The sequence below is a fragment of the Bos indicus x Bos taurus genome, chromosome 17, assembly GCF_003369695.1.
Source record: "Bos indicus x Bos taurus breed Angus x Brahman F1 hybrid chromosome 17, Bos_hybrid_MaternalHap_v2.0, whole genome shotgun sequence".
NCBI lineage: Eukaryota > Metazoa > Chordata > Mammalia > Artiodactyla > Bovidae > Bos > Bos indicus x Bos taurus.
Window position 1 is genome coordinate 12,883,610 of NC_040092.1, and position 27,300 is coordinate 12,910,909.

Below are 27,300 nucleotides of genomic sequence, written 5' to 3' on the forward strand. Positions count from 1 at the left end.
ACTTTTCTTCATCTGTGAATGTTCCCAAGAGCTTCTAAATACAGAAGGGACCCAGGTCTGCTGTGAACTCTTAGAATCTGGATGGTGCTCTGTGACTGTATGTTGAGTGCATCTATGGAAGAAGGAATGACCTCGGGAAGTTGTGTGTCTTCTCTGGGGCTCAGTTTTCTCATCTGTAAAATGGGACAGTAGACATGGAAGGAGGGCTGGGTAGTCAAGGGCTGAGGATGCAGTGAGTTGACTCACAGCATGCTACACAGTTCTGGTTTCTTTCTTTCTTCTTCTTTTATTTTTTTGCAGTCTTTAGTTTCTTTCGTTTATTTATTTGGCTGTGCTGGGTCTTAGTTGAGGCACATGGATCTTTAGTTGTGGCATGTGGGATCTAGTTCCCTGACCAAGGATCAAACCTGGGCCTCCTGCATTGGGAGCTCAGAGTTTAACCACTGGACCACCAGGGAAGTCCTTACACAGCTCAGGCTTCTGTTCTGTTGGCTCTGGCCTCTGGCCCCTCTACCCTGATGCCATCACCTTTGTCCCCCCGGCTCACCCCTTCCTGGTTGAGCCAGGCTCCCATCCTCCCAAAACTGCAAGCAAAGCCTCACCTGGTATCTGACTTGGCTGGATGACCCAGAAGCTGATCTGATCCTCTTTCGTTTTGGCTTCATCTCCAAGCCACAACCTTCTCCCTCTCTTCTCCACTCACTGCACAGGCCCTGGAAGTTCAAAGACTTGGTGGTTTTCAAAGATTTTTTTTTTCCTTCTAGGAAACGAGATTGATAACACAAACAGTGTCTGTTTTACAGACACTCTGGAAGTGGCCCTGGATGAAGTGGGAGATTTCCTCTCCCTCTCTGGATTCTGGGATGTTGTAGAGCCTTGATGTTATTCGTATTCTCATTTAATGGATAGAGAACCAGTGATGTGAGAGGGGCAGTGCCTGGCCGGGCTGAGAAGTGGCAGAGCTGGGGCTAGAACATGGCTCTTTTCACTGCATCTTGTCTAAGAGTGCAAGAGTTTAGAAGAGCCAAGAAGTAACTCTGGTAGGGATCATGGGAGATATATATATGGGTAGACAGAAGGTAAGAGTAGGTGGCCAGGAGTTAGACTTTCTGGATTCCCAGCTTGCCCTCAGCACTTAGAAACCACGTGCCTGGGCAAGTTCAGTCACCACGCATGGCTGGTGGCTACCATATTGGATCACTTGGCTATTGAACACAGGCTGGAATCTAGGGGTACCTGGTTTACAATTGTAGCTCTGTTGTTCGTTTGCTGTGAAATTTGGACAGGTTACTTAATTTCTCTAAAGCTCAGTATCTTTATCTGTAGAGTGAGACTGAAATCGAAGTCACAGCACCTGTTCAGATCATAGCTCCTGGAGCCACCAAGCTCCCCGCCTCTGAGACAAGGTCTACAACAGACCACATCAGGAAGATGGTGAAGCCTTCCGGAGACTCTTCCGGCATTTTCTGACAATTTCCCTGAGCACTCACCCCGTCCTTGGGTCAAGGTAAAGAGGGGGCTCGCTTGGATTCTTTGTTGTTGGTTCTCTGCCGTGTGGACCACACTTGGTTTTGTTCGGTCCTTGGAGTGTGCTGTTTCCTGTTGGCTGGCTGACTGCATGGAGGGTGAGGCAGGGGATGGGGGGCTGGGAGGGAAGAGATGGGTGCAGAGGCAGCCCAGCCTCCCCGGCACTAACCGTCTGTCCATCTAATAACAAAGGCCAGGTTCTGGGCCTCTCTTGGCCTTTCAGGTGTAGATGATAAACAGTAGCTAAACGTAAGGGCAGAGAAGCCAGTGAATGGAGGACAAGGCTAACCCCCGTCAGGGAAATAACCGAGACTGGTGGGCTGTAGGGTCTGAGCGGCTGCCTTTATAAACCTCCCTGGCCTTTTCCTTGCCTTTCCCCCCGGCCCACCCTCTTCGTTTTCTTCCCATCCCCCCCGCCCCTCTAATGTAGGAAAGAGGAGGTTGCTTTATTTATTCTGAGTGTTTAGGCATTTCTGTGGGTCCTCGTCGTAAGCACTTCACAGTCTCCTCTACCCCGACACTCTCCAGCATCCCATGGATCCCTGCAGATAAGAGTTATGGTTTACAAGTCTTCAATCTTTCCCCAAAGAAAACAGGGATGTTTCTCAGAGTTTGGAAGATCTCCCAGGTTTGCCAGACTCACAGTGAAGTGGGCATCTCAGAGCAGTGCAGGGAGTGGGAAGCTTGGAGATGTCTCTCCAGAGCTGACTTGGACCACAATCCACCCATCACACCTTCCTGCTGACTCTGCAGCAGGTATGGGAAAGTGACCTTGAGAAAAAAAAAAAAACAAAAACGAGAAAGCAAAGGAAAAGGGCTACTTCTAGACGAGTGCTCTTTCTAGATGGTTCTTGGGTTGGTAAAATGGCAGAATTCAGTTTTCCTTCCATTTTCTGCACCTGGGCCTAGCTTTTCCAAGTACGTCCACAGCAGATTCGTATGTTGGCTCTGCTTTCCCAGCTCCTTGATGCTAAAGAGGAAGGGTTGGGTATTCCCTGGTGGTCCAGTGGTTAAGGCACCAAGTTTTCACTGCTGAGGGCCCTGATTCGATATCTGGTCAGGAATCTAAGATCTACAAGCCATGCATGTATACATGCTAAGTCACTTCAGTCATGTCTGACTCTCTGCAACCCTGTGGACTGTAGCCCATCAGGCTCCTCTGTCCATGGGGATCCTCCAGGCAAGAATACTAGAGTGGGTTGTCAGGCCCTCGTCCAGGGAATCTTTCTGACCCAGGGATCAAACCCACAGCTCTTATGTCTCCTGCATTGGCAGGTGGGTTCTATAGCATGGCCAAAAAAAAAAAGAAAAGAAAAAAAAAAGGGACTTCCCCGGAAGTCCAGTGGTTAAGACTTTGTCTTCCAATGCAGGTGGTGTGAGTTTGATCTCTAGCTGGGGAGCCAAGATCCCACTTGCCTTGCAGCCAAGAAAAACCAGATCATAAAACAGAAGCAATATTGTAACAAATTCAACAATGACTTTAAAAATGGTCTATCATGGGTAGAGGAGCCTGGTGGGCTGCAGTCCATGGGGTCGCGAAGAGTCAGACACGACTGAGCGACTTGACTTTGACTTTTCACTTTCATGCATCGGAGAAGGCAATGGCAACCCACTCCAGTGTTCTTGCCTGGAGAATCCCAGGGACGGGGGAGCCTGGTGCGCTGCCCTGTCGGACACCACTGAAGCGACTTAGCAGCAGCGGCAACATATCAAAAAAATCTTTAAAAACAAACGAAAAGGAATAAAGAGGAAGGGTCATGTTGAAGAGAATGTTTGAAGCATACAGGAGAGCAGATAATTTCATAGGACATGGACCAGACAAGCGGAGGTCCTGACTTGAGTTCAGATTCTGCTGCTGACCACAGTGTGACCAGGGTCGAAGATATCACCGCATTCCTGGCCTCCACTTCTTCATCTCTAAACTGGTAAAAGAGTATTTCTCCTACGTGGAAAGATTTTCAAGGAAATCTTTCTTGGAAAGAAAAGACTCCATCTTTATTTAGTAATATCGAACCCTGTGTGTTTGTAGATGATGCAGGCCTTACCTCAGTTGTCTTTCCTCTGTAATTTAGGAACTTTGAGGTTCTCCTTTGTAGTAGGATGTAAAGACCAAAAGTAATGGCCGTGTAAAGTACTCTTGGTTAAAAGATGGTAGGAGAGATGTGGAAAGTGTTGTGAACAATCACAGCTCAGACCATGTTCATGGCCAGGTTCCTAGCTGGGTTCATGGCCGGGTTGATAGCTGGGTTCATAGCCAGGTTCACGGTCAAGTTCATGGCCTCATTCTGCAGTTTGCCTTCAAGTCCTATTCTTTAAAAGAAGAAATCATTATTGGAGCTGCCAAATCAATATTAAAACCAGTGACTTATGAAAGGACCTGGCAGTCAGAACAGGGAATCTTTTTGCACCTCTTAATTTTGCAGAAGGAAGGAGGCATCTGATCCGGGGCTGGTCTTTCAGCCCCAGAGACGGAAAAAGAGTTTTCCCCAGTCATCCGGTCTCATTTCTCTGAGATGATTCACATTGGAAATATTCCAAGGAGGAGGAAGGATCAGAAACTTTAGTTCCCCATCTTCTATGTGGGAAAAGATGCCCACATGATTGAGTGAAATAAGATGAACTTTCAGAAAATAAGAACTTTCAGAAATCCAGTGATGCTCAGTAAACCCATCCTGGTTTTTTTGTTTGTTTGTTTGTTTGTTTTTCTTTTGTAAGCGACATTTTACTCAGAGCCCTCAGACGCTGCCAATGGGAGGGTACGTCAGTCAATCTTTTTGGAGGGGACGTTCTTTTATTTTATTTTTGCCGGAAGTATTTGGACTTTTATTTATTTATTTTTTACTTTACAATATTGTGTTGGTTTTGCCATACATCAACATGAATCCGCCACGGGTATACACGTTCTTTTAAAAAAACGGATATGCCTGTGGTCTCAGAAATCCCACTTCTGGGAGATTATCCTGAGGATGTGGTTGGAGCAGTTATCTTGAGGTGTGAGGACGAGATGGTGATGTCACGGCAGCATCGCTGACGGCAGTGAAGCACGGGAACCTCCCTAAACGCCCACAGTAGGAGATGGCTTGTGAAATTAACCTGTAATCTCCCGCTGGAAGATGAAGCAGCTGTTAGAAATTATTTCCTCCTCTTTTTCTCCTTCCCTTCCTTTTTTTTCCTTTCAGTCTTTCTTTATACAAATATTTGTTGAGCACCTAGTCTGTCCCAGACATGTGTCCAAGTGAACTCAGTGTAATAGCCAAGTGGACAGGCATGGAAAGATGTTTATGATGTATTAAGTAATAAACACACAATAAAATAAAATAAAAGGCTAGTTTCATGGATGTATTATATGATCCTACTCTTGTAAGTATATATATATATTTTCTTTCTTTTTTTTTTTTCAGTTGTGCCATGCGGCATGTGAAACCTTAGTTCCCTGACACGGGGTTGAACGCATGCTCCCTGCAGTGGAAGCGCAGCGTCCTAACCACTGGACGACCAGGGAAGTCCCCTATATGTTTATATGATAGGATATGAAATAGAATGTTTGAAAGGACATGCACCAAAATGTCACTGGTCAGTTTTCTCTACAAGTTGAGATAATGAATGACCATGATCTCTTTAAATCTTTTATGTTATCTCTTTGTTAAATTGCTTACGGTGAGATTACGTCTCTTAGGTAATTCAAGTTCACTGAGGTTCTGCATGATTTGGCCTCACACCTGCCCATTGTTTCCCGACCTCCAGCCTGTCCCACCCTGGCCACATAGCGTCTCTGTCTCTTAAACATGGCAGGTTTGTTCCGACCTCAGGGCCTTTGCCCGTGAGGGTCACTCTGCCTGGAAAACTCTTTCCTCAGGTCAGTGCCAGCTCCTTCTATCTATTTCAGTCTCTACTTAAATACCCCTTCCCCAGAGAGAATATCCCTGCTCACCGAACTAAAATTAGCATGCCCTGCACATTTTGTTGCATTTCCCCATATTAGTGACTTCATAGTGCTTATAAATCCGAAACTCTCTGGATTTCTCTCTAACCTGATTTCTGTCTTTTCCACTTGAATGTGAGTTTTCTGTGCACAGTTGTGTTGCTGTCCAGTCCCTCAGTCGTGTCCGACTCTTTGTGACCCCATAGACTGCAGCATGCCAGGCTTCCTTGTCCTTCACCATGTCCTGGAGTTTTCTGTAACTCACAGGGATCTTGTGTACTTGTTTCTGGAAGAAAACTTGACCTATAACAAGAAATCAATAAATATTTGTGGAGTGAACAAATTCTGGGAAATATATATATTCTAAAAAGATTTATTTTTCAACAGTCCTCCTTTGTCGCTTACCAGAGACAAGCAGGAAAGTGGTAACTTCCAGCGGGAAGATTCTTTCTACTCAGCCAGTGTACTGTTTCTGACCATGCAAGTGGCCTTGTGTTGCAAGTACCTGCACTACTGAGCATGCCATGCCCAAGAGTTGGCATCTACCCAGCTGGAAGGAGGCACTTGAATCCTCACCCGACAGATGGTACCAATGCCTCATCTACAGCTTTGGAGTTTAGTCACCCAAGTTGTAACTCTTGCTCTGTGGGTAATTTGCTGTGTGACATCTCTCAAGTTTTAGAACCTCTCTGGGCTGCCGTTTTCCCCTGTGTGTAGTGATCTTATCCAGTTCCAGATCGATCAGGATGCTACAGCATCAGTAAGCTAAAGTCACACCATCAGTGCCCTTTCACAGCTGTCTTATTCCTTATTGGGCATCATTATTCCCATTGTAAACCTCTCAGACCAGGCTAGGATAGCAGAAAGGGAAAAGAATAGTATTATTTGAGCAACTCCTGAATGAATGCTATGTTAACTTCATGACAGCATCCCAAGGCATGGTTATGCCCATCTTGCTATTGTTTAGTTGCAGAGTTGTGTCCAACTCTTTTGCGATCCCATGGACTGTAGCCCACCAGGCTCCTCTGACCATGGGATGTCCCAGGCAAGAATACTGGAGTGGGTTGCCGTACCCTTCTCCAGGGAATCTTCCCGACCCAGGGATCAAACCCATATCTCCTGGATTGCATGAGGATTCTTTACTGCTGAGCCACCAGGGAAGCCCTATGCCCATCTTAGAGATGAGGAAAATGGAGGTAATGTCTTGCCCAGGGACTCAGAGTGAGCAAGGGGCGAAGAAAGACTTGACTTTATATCTATTACTATGATAACATTGAGGCAGGTCACCTCCAAGTTATAATGACGCACAATTCTTAATGGATGCTAATTTCCTTGACAGCCAAGCCAGGTTGCTGAGCAACAGAGACTGACAAAGCCCTAAACAGCCAGCTCCCTCTATTTCTGCTAGAATTATTTTTCTAATAATTCTAATAACAAAGGAAAAGATTTAAGGAAAAAAGTTTGCAATAATCCATGTCTTGGGCAGCTTTGGGCAGATATTGTATCAAAACCCTTCTGTGAATCAAGTCAGTTTGTTTACTTACCATCAGGGTCCATCCAGCTTAGTTCCAAGAGGGGAGCTATAGTTCGAAGGAGGCCAGCGCTGGGGAGGCTAGCGCTACTGGCATTGAGCTGGAGGCCCAGATCTTTCATTGCAAGGTCAAGGGTTCTTGGTCTCGGCAGGTGGAGGGGAAGAGAGTGAGGTCCAGCCTTTATTTTTATTTGCCTATTTATTTATATTGGGGTGAAATTGACATGACATAAAATTAACCATTAAAGTATTTTTCCTAGTTTTTTTTATTGGATTTTAATTGCTTTAAAATGTTGTGTTAGTTTCTGCTGTATCACAAAATGAATCAGCTATATGTGTGTGTGTGTGTGTGTGTATATATATATATATATATCTCCCCTCCTTCTTGAGCTTCCCTCCCACCCCACATTCCTCTCCTCTAGGTCCTCACAGAGCACCAAACTGAGCTCCCTCTTTTCCTCTTTTCAACTCCTTTGGGTATATACCCAGGAGTGGAATTGGTGGGCCACATGGTGAGGAGCCTGGCAGGCTACATCCATGGGGTCACAAAGAGTCAGACACAACTGAGCGACTGATACACGCACGCGCGCGCGTGTACACACACACACACACACACACACACACACACACACGGTGATGCTATGTTTAACTTTTTGAGGATCTGCTACATCGCTTTCCAGAGTGACTTCTACACCTTCCATTCCCATATACAAGCATTCCTCCACATCTTCACCAGCTCATTATGTTTTATTTTCTTACTTACAGCCATCCTACTGCTGCTGCTAAGTCACTTCAGTCATGTCCGACTCTGTGCGACCCCATAGACGGCAGCCCACCAGGCTCCCCCATCCCTGGGATTCTCCAGGCAAGAACCCTGGAGTGGGTTGCCATTTCCTTCTCCAGTGCATGAAAGTGAAAAGTGAAAGTGAAGTCGCTCAGTCGTGTCCGACTCTTAGCGACCCCATGGACTGCAGCCCAGCAGGCTCCTCTGTCCGTGGGATTTGCTCCAGCACTGGAGTGGGGTGCCATCGCCTTCTCCGACAACCGTCCTGATGGGTGTGAAGTGGTGTCTTATTATGGTTGTGATTGTATTTCCGTAGTGCATAGTAATGTGGAGCATCATTTCATGTGCTTATTGGCCATTTGTGTATCTTCTTCGTGGAAATGTCCATTCAAAAGTCCCTGGCCCAATTTTTAATCAGGTGTTCGTGTTTTTGTTGTCAGGCTCTAAGCTTTCCTGACCTCATAGCTGTGTTGCTGTGGGGCCCATCAGTGAAGCTGCCAGATGCAAAGGAGACCTGCCTAGATAATCCCCGGACAAAACAGACTCAGGAAATGAAGAGAGGCTGCCCGGGTGAGTCTAATGTTTTGAGTTTGGCCAAACTTGCAAAAAATTAAGAAGCCTTCCCTTTATAGAATGCTAGAAAGACTTCTGCAATTCTGGCTTTAAAAAAAAACAAAAACACTCTAATTCTAGGACACAAGCAGTTCTCATTATGAGAACATTCTACACCCTTAAGTCCCTTTAATCACTTCTAACACTCTCTTTATCTCTCATATGGAAACAATATGTCTTATTTTCCATACTCTGTAATTATCCCCTTTGATAAAACCATGTGCAGAAACATGTACAACACGCCAAGTATTATCCACCTGGCCCATTTACATAGACTTCCCCCTCCCTTTAGATTTTGCTTCATGTATTTTTACAGCCATATTACACAGCATCAGTCAGAGAGACAGTGAGCGGAAAATGTAGCGTGATTCCAAATTTCTCCCTCTCCTTTCATCTTCTGCTTCTTCCCTGTAATTCCATTAACCCGTCACACCAAGCAAACAAAACTTTGGAGCCAGGGAGATCTCTCAACACCTCTGATGGAGGGTGTAGGTCTCTTTCTGTCTTGGCACCAAAAAGTCCTTGGAAGTCTGGGAGGAAGGCTCATCTTAGCTCACCTCCAGCCATGGCCATGAGGCTGGAATGAGGCTCCCGGCACCAACCTTATTGGAAAATGAATCCCAGTCTCTGGAGTTTGATCCATTCTGCTAGATTCTTGAGTCTTTTCAGAAAGCCGTGGATTGCACTGACAAGACCTCTGGTTTTGGAATTACGAGGCTAAATCATGAGTCTACTATTTTAACGGATTTGGGACCCGGGATGAATGAATCATTCTTGGACCCAGTTTCTTGGTCTTTAAAATGGGGATAATATCCATGCCCACGCTACAGTGTTTGTGTCTTATAATGATGGCCAGGCTTTTATTTTATATTTTGTAAGATTTAAGGTTCTCCAGTCAAGAATACTGAAGTGGATTGCCATTCCCTTCTCCAGGGGATCTTCCCAACCCAGGGATTGAACCCAGGTCTCCTGCACTTCAGATAGATTCTTTACCAGCTAAGCCATCAGTGAAACCATTTTTAAAGTCCTTATTGAATTCATGATAGTATTGCTTCTGTTTTATGTCTTGTTTTTTTATTGACCATGAGGCATGTGGGAGCTTAGCTCCCCGACCAGGGATCAAACCCACACCCCCTGCATTGGAAAGCAAAATCTTAACCACTGGACCACCAGGGAAGTCCCATGATGGCCAGTCTTGATCAAGTACTTATGTGCTGAGCACTGGATGAAATGTTCCATAATTTGAAAATGTAACCCTCACAGTTTTACCTACATGCCCCTTTCAGCTCCATTTTACAGATGGGGAGACTGATACTTAGGGACATTACTTTAACTTGGCCAGATGGACAAAGCTGGCCCTTGGGGGAGCTGGGATGAGCACCCCATCTCCTTGGTGTCACTATCCTCTGTGGCCTCCTCTCTCTCTGGTGACATAAAGTGTGTCCCCTTCCTGGAGGGGTTCAGCCTATGGCAGCTGGTAAGTGCAGAGTTCTGAGCACATAGTAAATGGGCTCTGTTTACCCCTTTCCTTCCCTTTCTTCCTCAGAATGATCTTCCATTGGGGGCCTTTCTTAAAGACCAAAGTTCAGGAGGGCAAGGCAGAGTTCTGTATGGGATTTGCTTAACGTCGCCAAAGGCTTTCAAAGGTTTCGGGGGTCTACAAAGCCCCTGAAGAATTTGGCTTGGAGCAGTTTTCCCCTTCGTTTCTAAATCCACGAGCAGATTAGGCAAAATGGAATCCGTATGTTTCTGATTCATTTACACTTAACTCATCAAAATGTTCCTTTTTATGAGCTATTTGATGTCCAGAAAGCCTTTTGAGTAGATTTTATAAGCCTTTTAAAGACTTTGCTCTTAGAAACAGGCGGTTGCATTTTGCCAAGAATAAACAAACTTGAACCTCAAAAGTGCTGAGCTCGCCAAGGATCCTGATGCCAGAGGGCAAATTTGCGAAGTCACCCCTTCTTCACTCCTGACACCTTCTTCCATTTCTTCAGCTCGCCCCCCTGCCCCCCAGTCTTGGCCTCTGCTTTACTTGCAGAACTTTTTTACCCCAGTTCCAAACATTTGCACTTCCTTGCAACATACTTCTTTTGTAGCCACTTATCCTAGCTGGAGCAAGCCCCCAAGCATTTCTTCCCTACCTGCCTGGGTGCAATTGAGAACACTTGAAAAGATGCAGTTAATCCCCAGTAGCTTGGAAATCAGTTCCTATATGCTTAGAAGCTTCCACTGACAACAGTGTGTAGCTGGAATATAATAGCTGTGTTTTGCTTTCCCTGTATTTCTTTTTTTAAGATGGTTATTGTTGTTCAGTCACTAAGTCGTGTCTGACTCTTTGCAACCCCATGGACTGCAGCACACCAGGCTTCCCAGTCCCTCACCATCTTCTGGAGTTTGCTCAAACTTATGTCCATTGAGTCTGTGATGCCAATGAACCATCTCATCCTCTGTCAGCCCCTTCTCCTCCTGCCTTCAATCTTTCCCAGCATCAGGGTCTTTTCCAATGAGTCAGCTCTTCGCATCAGGTGGACAAAGTATTGGAGCTTCAGCTTCAATATCCGTCCTTCCAGTGAATATTCAGGGTTGATTTCCCTTAAGATTGACTGGTTTGATCTCCTTGTGGTCCACGGGATCTTCAGGAGTCTTATCCAGCACCACAGTTGAGATCCTCAGTTTTTCAGTTTTCAGCCTTTATGGTCCACCTCTCACATCCATACATGACTACTGGGAAAAAGCTTTGACTATACAGACCTTTGCCTTTCGTTTATGGAGGTGATACTGGATATATGTATAGAAGAGTGGTGTGCAATTTCCTTGGGAGAGTAAATAAAGATTTAAGGAAAAAATATAGTCAGCAAATGGTTATAGAGATGCTGAAGTTGGCAAAACTTTTGAAGGTAGCATCCAAAGGATTGATGTTTGGGAGACATACATCAAGTCCATTTTACAGGTGATGAAGTTGAGTCTTAGCAAAAAGTCACAGGCTCAAGAGATAGGCCAGGGTCAAGTTTAGACCTCAAGTATACTGGTGAGCTTTGGTTGTTCACATCATGTCCTGGATGGTATTTTCTTGGATGTCTTTAATGGGTTTAGTGGTTTTGTTCTGGGTCTGGGCCATGCCTCCAAATGGCTACCGCACTCTACCAGTGGAGGGAGGAGGGAGTGAATAGGCAAGTTAATGAATGAATGAAACATTTGATGGCTTCTTTCCAAATTCCTGACTTGAAGAAAGAAAGATATCTTAGGAGGGGCCAGGCCAGGCTAAGCTCGATCCTAAGTGGATCTTAACTGCTCCAAAATATAGAGGCGCTTTTAGTCTTAGACCAATGGCTGTCAACTGGTGGGTGGTTTGGGGACACTCTCTTGCCTGGGGATGTTTGGAAATTTCTGGAGATGTTATTATTTTTAAAATTTTTATTTTATTTATTTGGCTGCTCAGGGTCTTAATTGTGGCGCACAGGATCTTCAATCTTCCTTGTGGCATGGGGGATCTATTGATAGTTCCCAGACCAGGGATCCAATCTAGGCCCCATGTATTGGGAGCATGAAGTCCTAGCCACTGGACTACTAGGGAAGTCCCTGGGGATGTTATTAGTTGTCATCATGGAGGGGGTGTTTGGATCTGGTGGATATAAGTCATGGATGCTTCTAAATATTCTATAGTGCACAGAGCATCCCCCAGAATGAAGACTTATCCAGAATGTAAATAGTGTCCAGGCTGAGAAACTGTTTTAAGTAACTGATGGAATCATGGAGACTTGAAAATAGAGAGGGTCTGAGGATATTTTGAAGAGTCTAGTCTTGCTGAGTACTTAGAAATACTTTTTTTTTTTTTTCTTACTGGCTGGCTGTCATGTTGTGAGCTCTCTCACATTTTAGTTTGCTGATTGGTGCAGGTATGTAATTATAAACAAAGATATTGTTTGTTTATAATGTTTATAAATGACTACTCGACAGGAGTAGTCATTTGTTGATATCATAATCTCTGTTCATTGCTGTGATAGTCCAAAAGCATGTTTGACTCCTGTATCCACAGTTTATAACTTCAATTGCCCGGTAGAAGCCCTGTGGATTTATACAAGTGTTTTTTCTTTTTTTGGTTTTGTTTTTAAATTTTTATTACTTTTTGGCCACACCACATGGCATGTGGGACTCTTTGTTCCTCAACCAGGGATCAAACCCTCGCCCCCTGCAGTGGAAGCATGGAATTTTAACCACTGGACTACCAGAGAAGTCCCTGTTTTGTTTTAGAAGGGAGTATCTGTGATGAAATATTTCTGGATAACTTTGAAATTATTTTGTCTGTTAGTGCTTTGGATGCTGGCCAGAAACTCAAAGATAATTCAGTACCTACATCAAAGAACCAATGAGAGGCAATAGTATTGGTCTCTTTGCATGTTTATCTCTTGCACCAGGCCATATGCGTCTAGAGAGCAGGGGTTATATTCTTTTCATGGCTATTCCCTCAGCACCTGATATCTTGTCAGTCACCTAAGAAGGGCTGAGTGAATATTATTTAAATTAACGCATCATATTTCTTGGGCTTCCCTGGCAGCTCAGCTGGTAAAGAATCCACCTGTAATGCAGGAGACCTCAATTGGATTCCTGAGTTGTAAAGATGCCCTGGAGAAGGGAATGACAACCCACTCCAGTATTCTTGCCTGGAGGATCCCCATGGACAGAGGAGCCTGGCGGGCTACAGTCCATGGGGTCTCAAAGAGTTGGACACGACTGAGCGACTAAGCATAGTATAGCTCATATTTCTTTTTTTTAAATTTTTTATTTTAATTAATTAATTTATTTTAATTGGAGGCTAATTACAATATTGTAGTGGTTTTTGCCATACATTGACATGAATCAGCCATGGGTGTACATGTGTCCCCATCCTGAACCCCCCTCCCACCTCCCTCCCCATCCCATCCTTCACGGTTGTCCCAGTACACTGGCTTTGAGTGCCCTGTTTCATGCATCGAACCTGGACTGGTGATCTATTTCACATATGGTAATATACATGTTTCAGTGCTGTTCTCTCAAATCATCCCACCCCACCCTCGCCTTCTCGCACAGAGTCCAACAAAAGTCTGTTCTTTATATCTGTGTCTCTTTTGCTGTCTCACATATAGGGTCATCATTACCATTTTTCTAAATTCCATATATATGCATTAATATACTGTATTGGTGTTTTTCTTTCTGACTTACTTCACTCTGTGTAATAGGCTCCAATTTCATCCACATCATTACAACTGATTCAAATGTGTTCCTTTTTAATAGCTGAGTGATATTCCATTGTGTATATGTATTACAGCTTTCTTATCCATCGTCTGCCGATGGACATCTAGGTTGCTTCCATGTCCTGGCTATTGTAAACAGTGCTGCGATGAACATTGGGGTACACGTGTCTCTTTCAGTTCTGGTTTCCTTGGTGTGTATGCCCAGCAGTGGGATTGCTAGGTTGTATTGCAGTTCTATTTCCAGTTTTTTAAAGAATCTCCACACTGTTCTCCATTCCCACCAACAGTGTAAGAGGGTTCCCTTTCTCTGCACCCTCTCCAGCATTTATTGTTTGTAGATTTTTTTAAACATAAATTTATTTATTTTAATTGGAGGCTAATTACTTCACAGTATTGTATTGGTTTTGCCATACGTCAACATGCTGACCAGGGTGAGACGGTACCTCATTGTGGTTTGGATTTGCATTTCTCTGATAATGAGTGAGCACATCATATTTTTTAAGCTCACATTCTATGTCGATGCTGGGCTGTGATATTTCTCTCTTATAAGAAAACTGATGTCCAGGAGGGTTAAGTTACTTATTTAAGTTCATACAGCTGGATCTGTGGAAGAAGATACCAAGAAGCATCATTGATGGAAGTTAGCTGGCCTTTGCATCCCATTGAAAAAGACTTTGTGCCTTAAACGTAGAGAACAAATGTATGGATAACAAGGGGGCGAGGAGAGGTGGAATGGACTGGGAGATTGGGATTTACATATATACACCATCAGTACTAGGCATAAAATAACAGAGATACAGAGAGCCTACTGTATCAGCACTGAGCCTACTCAGTGCTCTGTGGTGACCTAAATGGGAAGAAAATCCAAAAAAGAGGGGCTAGATGTAAGCATCTAGCTGATTCACTTTGCTGTACAGTAGAAACCAACACTACATTGTAAAGCTATCATACTCCAACAAAAATTAGTTACAAAATAAAAAAACAATAAAAATATAAAGTCAATGAATAAATAACCAAAAAGAGAGAAAACAAAAAGAGTAAGTGTCTTGTTAAAGGCTTTGTGAGACTGAGTTTTCTGCTGCCAGTTAGAATACTTATCCATCATAATAAATGAAAATCTTAACAGTGAGAGAAAACAAAAGGACAGAAAAGCAAGAGTGTCACCCAGAGCACTGACTTTTCAAAAAATATTAAATTTACTTATTTTTAATTGGAGGATAATTGCCCTACAATAATGTGTTGGTTTCTTCAAACATCAACATAAATCAGCCATAGGCATACGCATGTCCCCTCTGTCTTGAACCTCCCTCCCCATCACACCCCTCCAGGTTGTTACAGAGCACCAGTCTGAGTTCCCTGAGTCATACAGGAAATTCCCATTGGCTGTCTTTTACATCTGGTAATCAGTATGTTTCCATGCTGCTCTCTCCATAACATCCCATCCTCTTCAGGGCATTGACTTTGAGGAACCTGAGTCCTGGATCATTCTGAGTGTCTTTGGGGGAACTTACTCTTTAAGAATCTCCATCTCATCATCCCTAAAAGGGGTACCCTTAGAGTGCTTGGCTCAGAAGCTTGTCCTGAAGGTCAACTGAAGTGATATGTATAAAACCCAGGTGCTGGGTAGGTAGGAAGAACTCTGTAACAATGCAAGCTCTTATGTACATGTGTGTGTGACTTTTCTTTTTAAGGAACAACATTTTGCCTTGTGAAGACTAATAGGAAAAGAGCAGTTTAGTGTAGAAAGAGAGAAAGCCAACTTTCCTTCCCCTCTAATACTGTGAAAAATTAGCTCTTTTGCTTAAGAGCCCACAGACCCTTGAGGAAAGTAAGACATAAAACATGAGCAGAGAGCAGACGCTGGGAAAATGCCATCTTTTTATTGGCACTATTAGAGGGAAATATATGAACTGTATAATACCATCATAAATACAGTTATTTGTAACGTCAAAGTAACAATGCTGGCCACAGTGTTTGTCTCTCTCATTCTCTCCCCTTGAAATGCTTCATAACCAAGCATAAAATCACAGGAAAATGTGAATAATATTTTCATTCATTAGGGGTTCATAATGATATATTAGTAATGTTATCTTGTGTTCTTTAGTACGAGGTTCTTTGCTTCTCTGCAAGAATATTAGTTCCTCTTTTTGTCTAAATGGCAAAGCTTTTTCATTTAAAAACATTTGTAGAAGAATGAGGTGCTGGAGTGCATATCTTGACAAACCATCAAATGGCTCTCACACCCTCCCCCTCCCCCCATTCCAGTTGGCATGGGAACCTGCCATTCCCACCAAGGAAGCCGGCTGAGAGGAAGCCATAACTTATTGGGACGGAGAGTTATCAAAGTTTGCTTTGAAAAGGAAAAAAATTGTTAGTGAACTTTGCTCTTTTGTTTCTCTCTCTTTTTCTGCCTGTTACACACACACACACACACAAATAAATAAATAAATATATACATATATATGATGTTCAGACATCTGGTCAACTCAGCATTTATGGACACAATGCATGCATCTCAGAACATCTGGTTGACCTGAAGAAGAAGATACACACACATATACCACGTCCTTCCACTCTTCTAAACAACACATGAAGGGATGTCTGAGTTCCTGAGAGATGCAGTGTATTGATCAGGTAATAACTTCTAAGAATAGGGATAATACTCTAAAATCTTGGGATTAAAATGATTTGTTTGCCTCCATTTTAAAAAGTTTAATGTGTGTTTGTGCCCTGTAACCAAATCTGTTTTGGATTTCATTCTAAGCTGGAGCAGACTGAGATATTTCCCCCTAGCTTCAAGATTTCTTTATTCTAGGAGAGGAGTCTAGTGAATTATTTTAGCTTGTGGGGGGAAATCATTTTTTTCTTTAAGTTTTCAGTAAAGACCAGAATTGAAATATTGTTTTCATGAATGGGGAGGTGGGATGGGACTTGGTGGCAATTGTGTGTGTGTGACTTGGGAGTGAATTTTTTGTTTTGTTTTAATTTTTATTTAGTTTTTTTCTGGCCATGCCGTGCAGCTTATGGGATCTTAGTTCCCAGACCAGAGGTAGAACCCAAACCCTGGCAGTGAAAGCTCGGAGTCCTAGCCACTGGACTGCCAGGGAATTTCCAAGAAGTGAGTTTTTAATACCAGAACATTTACATTTGAAGCAAAAAAAAGAAAGGAAGCAAGTTTCCCTTTCTGTCTCCCCTTCTCCCTTATATGAAAGGTATACATACTGACTCTATAAAATTTGGAAAATAGGCAAAGTAGGAAGAAAAGAAAATCAGCTATAATCTAACAGATCTCTCTAACAGAGAGATCACCACTGGCAAACATTTTGATTTATTTCCTTCAGGTTGAGATAATGCTGTGCATACAATTTTAAGTCATTTTTCATGTACTGTCACATCATAAGCATTTTCTCCTGTCATTAAATATTCATTAGAGTCATAATTTAAAATGTTTTTGAAATACATGATTATACTACGATTTTACTTAAGCATTTTTAATTGACGGATATTTAGCTTTAAAACAGCTTTATGATAAACATCACTGTGATGACCATCTTTATGCATAAATCATTGCCTCTATATTGAGTTAAAAAAACAAAGAAGTTAAGAATGGCTGGTGCATAGAATGTAAGGGGTGAGTGAGTGGGCTTCCCTGGTGGTCCAGTGGCTAAGACTCTGTACTCTCAGCGTAGGAGGCCTGGGTTTGATCCCTGCTTAGGGAACTAGATCCTACATGCTACAACAAAGAGTTCCCATGCCACAACTAAGACCTTGCACAGTCAAATAAATAAATTAATTAATTAAAAAAGAAGAAGAAGAAGGTAAAGCATGAGAACAGAGTTGAAGTTGGATAAATAGGCAAAAAGTAGATCTTGCCAACCTCTGTATCCTATACTGAGGGCTTATTATTCAAATATAAGAATACTAGTAATGAGGACTTCCCTGGTGGTCCAGTGGTTAAGACTCTGCACTTCCACTGCAGGGCATGCAGTTTCCACCCCTGGTCGAGCAAGTTCCATAAGCTGCCTGAGTGGCCAAAAAAAAAAAAGAAAAAAAGAACAGTAATAATGATGATGAAGATAATAAAATAAGTATAATTTAATAAGTCTTTACTGTTCACCAGACACTTTTCCAAATAGCTTTTCTTTATTAACTCATTTCATCATGACAACAACCCTGAGCCATAGGTGCAGACTGCAAAACCAAAGCACAGACAAGGTGAGCCATCTGGCCAAGGTCATAAGGCTGGTAGGAAACTGGAGTGTAGAGCTGACGTGGTTCCTCACTTTGGCCAGTTAATTTATAGCAGTAGAGGCCATGGTCAGTTCAGTTCAGTCGCTTAGTCATGTCTGACTCTGCGACCTCATGAATCGCAGCACACCAGGCCTCCCTGTCCATCACCAACTCCCAGAGTTCACTCAGATTCATGTCCATCGAGTTGGTGATGCCATCCAGCCATCTCATCCTCTGTCGTCCCCTTCTCCTCCTGCCCCCAATCCCTCCCAGCATCAGAGTCTTTTCCAATGAGTCAACTCTTCGCATGAGATGGCCAAAGTATTGGAGTTTCAGCTTTAGCATCAGTCCTTCCAGTGAACACCCAGGACTGATCTCCTTTAGAATGGACTGGTTGGATCTCCTTGGAGTCCAAGGGACTCTCAAGAGTCTTCTCCAACACCACAGTTCAAAAACATCAATTCTTCAGTGCTCAGCTTTCTTCACAATCCAACTCTCATGAGAAAACCATAACTCAAAAAGACACAAGTACCCCAGTGTTCATTGCAGCACTATTTACAGTAGCCAGAAATTGGAAGCAACCTAAATGTCTATCAACAGATGAATGGATAAATGAGATGTGGTATATATATATAGAACGGAATATTACTCAGCCACAAAAAGGAATGAAATGGGGTCATGTATAGTGACGTGGATGGATTTATAGTCTGTCATATGGAGTGAAGTAAATAAGAAAGAGGAAAACAAATGCTGGATATTAATGCATATGTATGAAATCTAGAAATCTAGAAAGATGGCGCAGATGAGTCTGTTTGCAGGGAGGGATAGAGATGCAGATATAGAGAATGGACACATGAACGTAGTTGGGGGAGGGGGGTGAGACGAACTGGGAGAGCGAGATTGACACAGGTGCACTGGCACATGTGAAACAGCTAGTGGGAACCTGCTGTGTGGCACAGGGAGCTCAGCTTAGCACTCGGTGACCTAGAGGGGTGGGGTGGGGGAGGGCGAGAGAGAGGCTGAAGAAGAGGGCTATATGTACACACAATGCTGATTCATCTCATCGTATGATGGAGACTCACAGCATTGTCCAGCAGTTGTCCTCCAATAAAAGAAATCTGAAAAAAATGGATAGCCTTAGGGAGCCATGGAAAGAGTTTTGGAAGGGAGGTAGGGGCACAATGGATGGATTTGCATATTTAAAAGGCATGCTCTGTCTGCAGTGCGGAGAAGGGATGAAGGCCAGAGTGGAAGCAGTGAGACCAAAGCCAAGGGCAAGACGGAGATGGTGAAAGCCAGTGAGAATGGAGAGAATGGATTTGAGGACTGCTGTGGAGGTTGGGTTGGTAGGGACTTAGATCTGAAGAGAGAGGGACAGGAGCTTCGAGATGGCTTTGCAGACTTGGGCAGCTGGGTGGAGGGTGGGGCCGTGTGTTGAGAGGCAGGGGCTGTTGCATGATCTGCCCAGGGTCACTCACCTTCTCAGTGGAGGAGGGGAGGGTCTTGAGACTGAAGGCAGGAATCTATGGGTCTGGAGACAGTCTGAGAGAAGCAAGCTGTGCTCAACGAGAGCCTTTTCAATCGTGGAGGAGTGGAAAACAGAGTCAGAATTTGAAGATGGAGTCCAAACACCACACACAGGAATCCGCCATGGAGTACGCCATCAGGTCATGTCATGTCAAGCACGCCATCCCTTCCCTAGAGGGGCTGCACTACAGAACCGGGGTAGAGCAAGAGGTGCCTCATATTCATAACCCCCCAGAGCCCCTGGAAACCCCCTGTATATGAAGAAAAGCAAGGAGACAGCAAGAGAGGGAGGGTCAGGAGGGGGTCACTTTGTTCATTGCCTGACTCCGGGCAGCCACTCAGACAGAGATGACTAAGTCCATGTAGCGGCTTCTGTGAATGGCCTGACTGAGGCTTGGGGGGTCTGTTTATTTTGAGGAGACAGGTAATGAAGACAGGTTAGGCCTTTAAATGTAAAATCCAGTTGAGTAAGTTGTTTTTTTGGGGGGTAGTTTGCACAAACAAGGTGACAAAGTGGGGGGAAAAATCTGGGTTTTAGTGAGTTTTTTAGTAGTTCAAAACAAAAAAAAATTGGGGTTTTGACAATTCTAAATTTGAAAACCAATACTTTCATTATTATTATTTTCTTTTTGCTCTGGTGATAATGGGAACATTGCTTTGCCTCATTGAACATTTATTTATTTATTTATTCATAAAATGAGGATAGGATGGTACCCCAAATGATATCATGTCAAACACAGGACTTACCGTATATCAGATATGTCAATGTGAGCCTCATTTTCTTTCTCCTACAATCTTTTTCTTTTTTTAAATCATAACTCATTAATTAAAAAAATTTTTTTTAATTTTTATTTATTTTTAAATTTTGGCTGCGTTGGGTCTTTGTTGTGGAGCAGGAGTTTCTCCAGTTGTGGTCCATGAGCTTTCTAGTTGTGTGCAGGCTTAGTTGTCCCGTTGGCATCTCAGATCTCCTACCAGGAATGGAAACCACATCCCCTGCATTGGAAGGCAGAGCCTTAACCCCTGGACCACCGGGGAAGTCTCTCTTCTACAATATCGACTTAACCTTCTTCTCCAAGTTGAAGACCCTGAGTCTCTTCTCAGTGTTCCCAGCCTTGTAATTTTGTAGTTCATAATATAAGGGTTGGCTCCTGCCAGGCTGGTGGACTATCTAGTAGTCATGTAGCTCTTTAAAATGCGCAAGGTACTTTCCGTAAGTATTCTCATTTAACACTCCTTATCACAGCTCTGTCACTTAGGTGTTAAGAGCATTCCCATGTAATTGATGAAGAAACTGAGTCTCAGAGAGGCAAAATGACCAACCTAAGCTCCAGATAATGTGTCATGGGGACTTGGACCTTGGTCTCTTAAGCTTGGCTTGCTCTTGGTATAACCCATCCTTCTCTTCTGCAATCCTAGGAGGGAGGGAAGCCCTTTGCAAACTGTTCCCAGTTTAAAAAATAAAGTACTGTGTTTTCCATGATGACAACTCTCTCTGGCTTGGGATTGGACTCTACCAGCCAGGATTTCACCCTTATTCCTTCTCTCATGCTGGCAATGACTCTGGGATCTCAGACATGCCAGCTCTCACCTAACCAGGGATGGAACCTCTATCTCGTTCCCTCCATCAGCCCTTTCTTTCTGGCCTCGCAACCTCCATCCCTCTATAAATGTATTTGAGCCTGCAGGACTATTTGTGTTTACATCTGATGGTAAGCAGCAGGCATCTGAGGCAGAGTCACTGATATTGAAAACAAAAACCAGAAAACCAAAGTAAGTCAGTGTATCCTGAACGGACACGAGTGACTTTTATAAAGGAAGGACAGGTAGTTGGTACAATCATGGCTGTGTGTATGTTTTGGTTTTGATTTAAAAAAATTTTTTTTAGCTTTCAATAGCTTAATTTTTTTTCTTTTTTACTAAACTTTTAATTTTGAATTGAAGTATGGCTGATTAACAATGTTGTGATCGTTTCAGATGAACAAGCAAAGGGACTCAGCCATATATATACATGTATCCATTCTCCTCCAAACTCCCTCCCATCCAAGCTGCCACACAGACTCACAGACTTAGAGAAAGAACTTATGGTTCCTGGGGTGGGGGTGGGGGAAGATTTGGGGGAGAGTTTAGGTAGGAAGTTTGGGATGGACGTGTACACACGGCTCTACTTAAAATGGATGACCAACAAGGCCCTATTGTAGAGCACAGGGAACTCTGCTTAATGTTATGTGTTTGCTTTTTGTTTTCTGAATCACCGCTTTGGGGTCAGGTGATTCTGTGGCAGAGTCTGAGCTCTGCTCTTCACAGCTGCGTGGCTTTGTGCAACTGTCTTAGCTTCTCTGAGACTCACCTTTCCCTGCCACTAGATCAGAATCTACAGGCTAGCGAAGATTTTCCACTCTTGTTCACTGCTGTATCCCCAGGTCCAAGAACACTGCCTGAAACATAGTAGTTGTTCTGAAAATATTTGTTGAATGAATCCACCAAACAAAGTGAGCAATACTTCCTTCCCCGGGGCTTTTAAGAGGATGTAGAGAGAAGAGGCCTGTGCAGTGCTTAGCTCAGCATCTGACCCACTGGGAGCTGCCCATTCATGCGAGCTGCTCTTGTGATGGGTGTCTCTCCTCTTTGGAGGTGGAACAACTTGGTTCCATTATAAAAACCAGGTTGGAAACCTCCGACTGCTCAGAATAAGGTGCTCTGCTGCCAGTCACTTTGGATGAGGGAGGAAACTGTCTGCTGATGATCAGAGACAAGAGTTCTTGTGAAAGAAGGGAGAGGTCACGTTCAGTCACCTCCAGCTCTTGTGGCTGAATCACCGCTGCCCCAAGTTAGAGGGAGCTTAGGAGACGTTTTCCAAGTGCACAAAGGAACAGGCAGGACTGGAGAAGCTCTTGGCTGGAAGCTCCATGTGGTTAGAGGAGTGGCTTGTAGTGAAGGAAACCAGGGAGGGTGGTAACGAAAGACCCCGTTGCACTTTGTAGAGGAGTCCTGGGCATTTGGAGTTGGTGTTCAGCCAAAGGACAGTTTGGGTCACTGGGCTGTGATGACCTTGGGGTCCCTGTTGGGATTTCAGGAGACAGAATGCTGTCTCATGTCTCCTGAAAGCCGTCATCTTCTGTGCAAACAGGCCATGTGGCAACCTCAGGTTTTTTTTACTGGGACAGTCAGTTGTGTTGGTGAACTAAACCAATGCTTGATGGTCTCATGACATGGCTTTCCCAACATGACACCACAGTCCAGCGGTCCAACTTAACACACCTAAACGAACACAGCATTGCACACCAACGTGTTTTCTGAAATCATGTCACATCCAACATAGACATTCCACTCTGATATTACAACACCAACCAACAATGTCTTCAACCCTGCCCGGTTGTGAATGAGACAACACAGAGTCTCATTCAAATCCAGTGTAACTCATAAATCACTCTTCACCCCCTCATGGCTCCCCAAGACAACTATGGCTCAACAAACCCCCGAGCTGTCCAGTGCTGATTCAGCTAAGTGTAATTGGCCCAGAGAAATGGAAAGAGAACACCAAATAGAATGATTTCTTTGGAAAAGCCAGCCTCGCTCCTAACCAAACTCTGTGGCAACGTAGGACTGGGGTTTTCCCAGCCTTGGGGGAATGAAGAAACCCAAATCTATCCTTTCAAACTTGCCAACATGCAATATTTCCTCTGACTTTGACCATTGTCTCCCCTTTATCTTGTTCCCTCAGCCACCATTAGGCTTGGCTAACCACGGTTGGGATGTTGGTGCCAGATTGGGCGTTGGACACAGCTTCGAGAGAGGGAGAGAGAGAGAAGTGGAGGGAACGTGCCAGGCCCCGGGAAATGCTGTGGATGGCAATTCTCAGCCTCACTCGAAAGGGGGCTTTCCACTGGCAGCTCTGTGTGGTCTGCTTGTCCATCCAAGACAAACCTCAAACCCAACACTCGATTTGGCAGACGCGGGGCAAAAAAAAAAAAAGAGAGAGAGAGAACAAAGTTTGCTCCCTTTTTCAAAAAGTGGACCCAGGGATCCCAGGCTGTGTTCCACTCCTCTTGGTCTTTTTCCTTTTTAAACAAACCGCCTGGCTTTTAAGATCTTCAAAATCCCATTAAAGGCTTTTACCCCTTCATATATTGGAGGCGTTTGATGAAAGGAGGTAAGGGAAGGAAAGAGATAATGGGGCCTCGGAGAACAGAGACCAGAGGCCTTAATTTCGCCTGTCTCCCCTGCCGGTAATGGTGTTGGATGTAAACACTCCTCTGGTGAACGCTGGAGCGTGATTACAGGATGGCTGGGGAGAGAGGAAGTGTTTGCAAACCACAGGGAGGAATGTCGCCTTTGAAGGCGTTTGGCATTTATTTTTTGCCCCCCCTCCTCGGTCCCTCCCCCACCCCCCAACAACCCCAACCCTAGTACTTTTCTCCACGGCTTTCTTCTCTGGGTTCCTTGTACTGTAAACACAGTGACAGAAATTAGATGTGGGTAGATCTGTTAAACATTTTAAGTCGAAGTGGGCTTGGCAGTTGTCTCTCTCCGCGGGATATGCGAGACGCAGCTAATAACTCCGTAATGGGTCTTTTGTTTTTGTCTGGGGACCGCTGGGAGGGAAGTGGAGGGGCCGGGGCTGAGGAAGGGGGCCGCAGGATGGAAAGGGGAGGGGGCGACCAGGCTGCTGTTATGGAAGCCACCCAAGCTTCCGATGTCGTGGGGCCAAGGAGGCAGAGCAAGCTCTCAGCCCTCCGTGCATTCCAGAAGGCTGGCCAGTGACCACCGCTCAGCCCGCATGCTCTCTGCCCTTCATGGTGGGGGAATGCTCTCTGGTCTCCTGGTCACAGAGCATCTCTTCTTGACAGTTTCGTGCTGCAAACATCTACTGCTGTCTTGCCTCTTCATTTGTCCCATCCGTGAAATTCCCAGTTACGTCAATGGGGGTTCCATATGCAAAACACGTGCGATCCGTGAGACCGAGGAGCTACACCAGGGAGCTAAAGTGTTGGCCTGGTGGGTTTTCTGCCGACATATTTTGCTGTCTGAAAACCTCTGCTTGGGATCAAGTTCATGTTCTTAATTCTGGTCAGATGGTTGGAATGGGAGCCTAGAAACCCACAGCTGGAAGCTCCATCCAGTGATCACTTAATTAATTCAACTAATACGTGACAGAGAGCATGCTATGTGGCAAGTGGGGCAAGATGTTGGGGATGTGATGGGGAATAAGACCAGCTTGTCAATTTTGCATTCTTGAGGAGCTGGAGTCTAGTGTGTGGTATCAATTTATTTCACAATAAGAAATTTTCACCAGTGGTGGGAGGTACAAGGAAAGAGGAAGCCATATGGTATAAAATGGGATGCCTAATCTAGACTGGGGCATGGGGCAGGTTCAGTGGTCCAGTCTTTATCTTTAATGGGATGAAAGTTTAATGCAGAGAATTGTAACCTGAAGTCTAAGGGGTTTTGGTTTTCAAGGGTCCATGAATTCCAGTGCATCTACCATTCTCTAAACTATCCAGGTTAGATGTTTCCCATCTTTTCCTAGACCTTTCCAAGGATAAAAATAGCACACCTTTTCACCAAAGCCCATTTGGGTGTTTTAACCCTCCTGGCTATGAGCCAAGCATCATTTTTAGTGTGTGTGTGTGTTAGTCACTCAGTCATATCTGACTATTTGTGCCCCCATGGACTGTAGCCCACCAGGCTCCTCTGTCCATGGGAATTCTCCAGGCAAAAATATTGGAGCAGGTAGCCATTCCCTTCTCCAGGCAATCTTCCCAACCCAGGGATCAAACCCAGGTATCCTGCCTCTCCTGCATTGCAGGCAGATTCTTTACTGTCTGAACCACCAGGGTGCTTTATCAATAATAGCCACAATTCACAATAGTGGAAACATTTATTGGACGTCTACTTAAAAAGACCCTTATGCTGGGAAATAAAGTAAAAAGATGCTGATGCTGGAAAAGATTGAAGGCAAAAGGAGAAGCGGATGGCAGAGGATGAGATGGTTAGATAGCATCACTGACTCAACGGACATGAATTGGAGCAAACTCTGGAAGATAGTATAGGACAGAGGAGCCTGGAGTGCTGCAGTCCATGGGGTCGCAGAAGTGGACACGACTTAGCAACTAAACAACAACAATTTTAAATAAGTTTCTGTGCTAAGTAGGCTTGTTGCTTTACATGATATAACTTTTCATTGGAGACTTTAATAGAGGAATTGCAGCTCAGAGAGGTTAAGTCATTCTCCAAGGTTACACAGCTACTAAGTGATGGAATCAAGATTCCAATCCAGGACTTCAAACTCTTAGGCCATTATTTTTCCCAAGAAATATCCTATCTTTCATAGCCCTTTTGGTCCATTGGTACTGTCTTTCATGTGGGATTATAAATCCCCCAAAGTCAAGGAATATATTCTTTAACTGCTTTGTAATCAACATTCTCAAAAATAGACATATACTTTATTGTATGGATGGCTCTGTGCTGTCACTGGGGTTACTTAATTCTTCCTTATGTGCAATTATAATCTCTCCTCTATTTTTGTTCATTATAATTCCATGTGTTGTGGGCCATCCAGTCATAAACCATGAGCACCCAGCTTTTATCTTCCTTGGATTTTTGCCTCCCCCCCCTTTTTTTTCAGTTTTTCTCAGGACTATCACCTCCCTGACGATTTCTGCTCCTCTAGTATATTTCACTGGATACTCTACTGACCGTCTGCACAGAACTGGACAAGGTGATTCCAAAGGAGCTATTGTAGAATTTCCCAAAGGGGTTAACATTAAAAAGAGATATTTTCTAGTATTAGCAGAGCTGAGATGAAAGCTGTTCATGGGGTACAAGGGCTCCTGGGGTCTCTTGCTTTGTCCCGAGAATTGATGCTCTTAAAACAATTCTCTATATGGTTTTTCCATAAGCTTCAATTGGAATCCAAAAGACTTTCTGCTAAAATAAAAGCCCCCAATGATTATACTTAGTGTTTTTTAATATTAAAATGTATTTACTACTTATTGTGCTTGTGCTCAGTCACTTCAGTCATGTCAGACTCTTTGTGATGCCATGGCCTATAGCCCACCAGGCTCCTCTGTGTGTGGGATTTTCCAGGCAAGCATACTGGAGCGGGTTCCCATTTCCTTCTCCAGGGCATCTTTCCAACTCAGGGATCGAACCTGTGTCTCCAGCATCTCCTGCATCGCAGGCAGATTCTTTACCACTGAGCCACGGGGAAGGCCTTAATGTTTATTAAGCATTATTATGTATTTATTTAAGTATTAAGTATTTGTCTGATATTTATTGAATATTCCTATGGCTTTCACAGCACTAAAAATGGGGTTCAAAGATAAAAGGATGATAATTAGAGTGAGGTGTTATGCTAAATGCTTCTCGCTAAAATACGTGATCTCATTTGATTTTCAAAATGATTACATAGGGTAAGCACTATTTTTATGCCCATGTTATAGATGAGGAAATCAAGGCTTAGAGAAATGGAGGAACTTGCTTGAGGCCAGATGGTTGGTCTGGCCACAGAATCTGTGCCCTTTTTAACATTAAAAAAATTTTTGTATTAATTAATTAGTTAATTTAATTTTATTAATAGCTGCAATGGTTCTCCACTGCATCACGGGTACTTCTCTCTAGTTGCGGTGCAGCACATGGGATCTTAGTTTTCCAACCAGGGATCAAACCCGTGTCCCCTGCACTGGAAGGCAGGTTCTTGACCACTGGACCAGGGAAATCCCAAGTGTTGTCTTCATGGCATTGTGCCTGGTTGTCTGTCACCTTCTGATTTTTCAATCCAGTGGGGGAGACAGACTAACAAACGGATGCCATGTGATAACATACATACTCTAGATCAGGGATGTTATAAGGTGCTGGGCAGGGAGGGGTTGGAGGAGAAAACACTCTAATTTGCCCAGGGAAACAGAGGAAGGGTTTTATTTTCTTTTTT

The 27,300-nt window shown here is 43.9% G+C and overlaps 1 long non-coding RNA gene across 1 annotated transcript in view; it reads left to right on the forward strand.

Moving 5' to 3' along the window:
* Window positions 1-4,968: 4,968 nt before the first annotated feature.
* The window catches only part of LOC113907480, a 42,832-nt gene continuing 20,500 nt past the window's right edge, over window positions 4,969-27,300 (forward strand). The window contains exons 1-2 of the long non-coding RNA XR_003515208.1: window positions 4,969-6,035; window positions 8,205-8,334. This is a non-coding gene — a long non-coding RNA (uncharacterized LOC113907480). The remainder of the gene's footprint in view (window positions 6,036-8,204; window positions 8,335-27,300) is intronic.